At 43.9% G+C, this 5,038-nt stretch overlaps 2 pseudogenes; one reads left to right on the forward strand and one right to left on the reverse strand.

The window, feature by feature from the left end:
* Positions 1–333: 333 nt before the first annotated feature.
* Positions 334–1,486, reverse strand: LOC119520544 (annotated as a pseudogene).
* A 29-nt stretch (positions 1,487–1,515) lies between these two features.
* On the forward strand, positions 1,516–4,457 carry LOC119520360 (annotated as a pseudogene).
* Positions 4,458–5,038: the final 581 nt, after the last annotated feature.

Consider the following 5,038-nt stretch of genomic DNA (forward strand, 5'->3'; position numbering starts at 1 on the left):
TGCAATGCTGAGCTCTTTGTGTATAACATGATCAGTCCCTGTAACTTTGGGTACTGTGTGACACTTGAGACTAAGGGCCAGAGACCAACCACTATGAGTGTGAGCATTACCCCACAGACAGATGTTGAAGAGTCTGAAAAAAGAGATCAAACATCAGTCAGAGGGATGAATGAAATGAACTTGTTTAGGACAAAGGTTAATCAGTGTACAGGGTAATGGATGATATCGAAGATGTTTTTTTTTTTTTTGAGTTTGCTTTATGGGTGAATTGCTGGGTGGGTTGGCTGGGGGGGTGAAGAACAAAAATTCAGGCTGAATTTTAAGGGATGGGGGCTTGGGATCCTGGTTGATACCAGGCCACATACAGTGTCAAATTTGGCCAACTTCATCAGGACTGAGGGGCAAAGAGAGAGGAAGTAAGGAAGAGTGGTGAGACTCTGGGGAGAGGGAAGGGAGGTGGTAGGAAAAGGAAGGAGAGGAAGAAGTGGGGGGAAAGGGAAGGGAAGAAGGGGAGGAGGAAAAGGGAATGGGGCCTGGCTGGAGCCAAAGCCAGAGCCAGAGGTGTGGTCAGGTCAGCAGGAGAGGCTCAAAAGGGAGCCTCCCGGGCAGTGCAGGCAGCCATGAGGGCCCGTTTCAGCTGCTCACAGGCGACAAACATCACCACGTTCCAGGAACCCAAGCGGAGAACGGAGGGCATGAGCCCTTTGTAGAAAGCGTGAGGTCCCTCCTTCCGGATAAGGGCGCAATGGGCAGCGCTGCTGTACTGGCCCAGGGCAGAGCTCATGCATCTCCTCTTAACCGGATCAGCAGGGGAGGCAGTGATGGTGGTGCAGAAGCCTGCCCCGAGGCCGGAGTGAAGTGGCAAGGGAGGTCATCCGTCACGAGGTTAGCTTTCAGGAGGGCATGCTTGATGACGCCGCAGGTCTCCAGCTCTGCACGGCTGACACTGGCATGAGGAGCCACACCGGGAGAGGACCCTTTCCAGAGTCCCCGGAACCCTTCCTCCCGGGCAGTGGGCTTGCAGGCTTCAGCAGTGCTTTGGTATCTCCGGCCTCCTGCAGCCGGGCCTGAGCTTGCAGCCGGACCTTCACCACGTCTGTGGGCTGGGTGGGCCACAGCCAGGGCCAGGGCACCCGTGGCGCTGCCAGCCAGACGGGGCTCCCAGCGCCAGCATGCTCAGAGCCCTTGGTGCAGAACTGCTTGGCGGGGTCGTAGAGGCCGATGCGAACAGAGGCGAAGCTCAGCTGGCGCTGCAGGCCGGCGATAGAGGCCGCGGGGGCCCTCGGTGCGCACCACGGTCGGGACGGTGCGCAGAGCGCCGTGGCACTGAGCGCTGGCTGCAGTTCGCATTGGCCCCTGCCTTGCTCCTTGCAGCTGGGGCCGGACCTCAGCGGCATCCAGGGGGAAGGTGATGAGACCTGCAATGCAGGCAGCTGTGCCAGCCCCTGGCAGTCGGGGGCACATCTGGGGCCTTGAACCCAACCATGATGCTGGTTTCCTGCTGCCTCCCAGAGGATGGAGAAAAACCGAAGGGGGCACCTCGATCAGCAACAGGACGAGACAGATGAACCCTGCCGGAATCCGGCGTTGTAAGGTCTCAGGCTGCAAGCTTTCCCAAAGGCGCCCCATTCTTCAAAGCTGCCAGTGGCTATCAAGGCCCGATTCCCTTGGTTTTCCATAGAAAACGGCCGGCAGATGAAACATCTAATGATCATACTGTGCGTCCGGCCGCAGGGAAAACACCAGAGTGAGGACGGCTTTGTCGGTCGCGGTTGCAGGGAGCGTGGAGGGAGCGCAGACTGGGTGGATGCGAAAGTGCTGCCGGCAAGGCTTGCAGTCGAAGGTGTTTTTTTAAATTTTTTTTTTAAACTTTAGGAAAAATTTAAAAAACATTTCAAACAAAATGAAGCAAAAGAATAAGAAAAACAAATAACATAAAATAACTACATCGCTTCCAACATGTTCCTACCACACCCCAAGAAAATTAACAAACCATAACCAAAGGAATAAGAAGAACAAATAACCTAATATGACCACATTGCTTCTCACATGTTCCTACCGTACCCCCCAAAGATTAGCAAACCATAGACATTCCTGAGCATTCCCATAAAATTAAGATTACATTCCATAATTTATCTAATCTTCTTACATTTTTGTTCTCCCTTCACTAGTTGCTGTCTATTGCTAGATCCCCTAAATTCTACAATGTAAAACATTTATTTCACATTTTTCACAGAGTTCACATTAGTGGTAACATACATCTCTCATTTAGTGCCTGGATTATTTCACTCAGCATTGTAACTTCAAGGTTCATCCATGTTGTCATATGTTTCACGACTTTGTTCCTTCTTACTGCAGTCTAGTATTCCATTGTGTGTAAATACCACATTTTGTTTATCCACTCATCTATTGAAGGGCATTCAGATTGTTTCCATCTCTTGGCAATTGTGAATAATGCCACTATGAACACTGGTGTACAAACATCTGTTCATGTCACTGCTTTCAGATCTTCTGGGTATATACTCAGAAGTGAAATTGCTGAATTGAAGGAGAAATTGATATGCAGTTTTCTAAGGAACCATCAGAATGTCATCCAGAGTGGGTGCACCATTATACAGCCCCACCAACAATGAATAAGTGTTCCAATTTCTCCAGATCCTCTCAAGCATTTGTAGTTCGTTTAATGGCAACCATTCTAATTGGTGTGAGATGATATCTCATTGTAGTCTTTATTTCCATCTCCCTAATAGCTAGTGAAGATGAACATTTTTTCATGTGTTTTTAGCCATTTGTATTTCCTCTTCAGATAAATGTCTTTTCATATATTTTGCCCATTTTATAATCGGATTGTTTGTTCTATTGTCATTGAGTGGTTGCATTTCTTTATATATGCAAGATATCAGTCATTTATCAGATACATAGTTTCCAAATACTTCTTCCCATTGAATTGGCTGCCTCTTCAGCTTATTGCGTGTTCTAATTCATGAAGACCTAATGCCTCTAATTAATTAGTTAATTATTTGAAACTTTTTTTGTAGTAAGATATATACAGCTTAAATTTTCCCATCTTTAACCATTTTCAACAGGGCAATTTGGTAATATTGAAAATATTGAAACATTGATAATACTGTGAGGCCATCACCAATATCCATTAACCCAACTTTTTCATCATATGATACAAAATAACTGGTCAAATAGTTTGTTGAATAAAATAAAGTCTAAGACAGTTTGTAGGGGGAAATATTGCCTTGGGAAGAAGTTTACAGTTATGGACAAGGATGGCTGGTCAGCAACAGCATAATGGAGAAGCAGGAACATTTAGTTACCTTGATATTTTCAGATAAATGGCACTAGATCTATATATAACAAATAAGAATTAATTAATTTAATCTATTTAGCATATAAACCATAATATTTATGTTAATTTGCTGATACCTGCTTGTGGCTAAATTTGCAATGCTCTGAGTTCATTTCCAGCAGTTTACTCAGCTACATGGAATCAAAAAACCAAACACATGTGTTAATATTTATCCTCCTGGGACCCCCAAAAGATACATAAGTGCAGCCCCTACTATTTGGGCTGTTCCTGATGATATGTGCACCGGACACTTTCATTGGGAACCTGCTCATCATCCTGGCCATCATCTCTGACCCCACCTCCACACCCCCATGTACTTCTTCCTCTCTGACCTGTCTTTGACAGATATTTGTTTCACCTCTAGCACTGTCTGAAAGATGCTGGTGAACACCCAGACAGAGAGCAAAATCATATCTTATGAAAAGTACCTCACCCAGATGTATTTTCCATGCTTTTTGCAGTATTAGACAACTTCCTCCTGGCTGTGATGGCCTATTACCACTTCGTGTCCATCTGTCACCCCCTGCACTACACAGTCATCATGCATCCCTGGCTCTGTGGTGTCCTGTTGCTGGCATCCTGGTTATTGAGTGTTCTACACTCTCTTTTATATGACTTAATGATTTTGTGGCTGTCTTTTTGTAGAGAGTTGGGAATCTCCCACTTTTTCTGTGAACTCTCTCAGGTACTCCAACTTGTTTGTTCTGACACCTTCCTCCATGACCTAGTGATATATTTTACAGCTGGACTCATGGGTGTTATTCTACTCACTGGGATCCTTTTCTCTTACTCTAAGATTGTATCCTCTGTTTTGAGGATTTCAACAGCTGGAGGCAAGTATAAAGAATTTTCCATTTGTGAGTACCACCTCTCCAAACTGGGCCTGTTTTATGGTAGAGTTCTTGGAGTATATCTTAGTTCTTCTGCCACCCAGAACTCAAGGGCAAGAGCAATAGCCTCAGTGATGTGCATGGTGGTCACTCCCACGCTGGACCCCTTTATCTATAGTCTTAGAAACAAAGACATAAAGCCTGCCTTGAAAAAGCTCTTCAGATCTGAAACATTCTCAGTATTAAAGGATCCTTTTCCTGAGGTTTAGAAATTTGTCATGTTTAATAGAGATTGAACATTGGAAGATCTGATTCTGTATACTTTTTCAGTGTTTAGAAAGATAATCTGCCATTTGCCTAATTTCTAGAATTCTATATCTTTAATATTTGTATACTGAAAACACCTGTTTTTTCTATTTATTTTTAAAAATAATTTGACTTCATTCATTGTATTCCATGGTTTCAGTGCTGAAGACAATCTGCTGCTGAATTTTCAGTATAAAATAATAGTGTAATGCTGGTAAGATATTCCTATTAAATATAGTCTGTAATATGTAATGGGTATTTTCTCCATATACTACTCAGTTGTTAATTTTATGTACCTGTGTCATTGCCTTATAAATATATCATGGTAACACTTATTTATATTAGTAGTGCTAGTCTGTGGGTTACATGCCTTTAAACAACCATTTACAAACATGTTTGCCTTCAATGCATCACTGATGCTTATAAACCCATTATCAAACCCTAATCACACATAACCATTTCCATACCATTAAGATCACCCACATTATCATATCTGTATATATTAGATTATCATTCCTCCTTCACTAGATTCTGCCTATCTCTA

The sequence above is a fragment of the Choloepus didactylus genome, chromosome 25 (genome assembly GCF_015220235.1).
Source record: "Choloepus didactylus isolate mChoDid1 chromosome 25, mChoDid1.pri, whole genome shotgun sequence".
Taxonomy (NCBI): domain Eukaryota; kingdom Metazoa; phylum Chordata; class Mammalia; order Pilosa; family Megalonychidae; genus Choloepus; species Choloepus didactylus.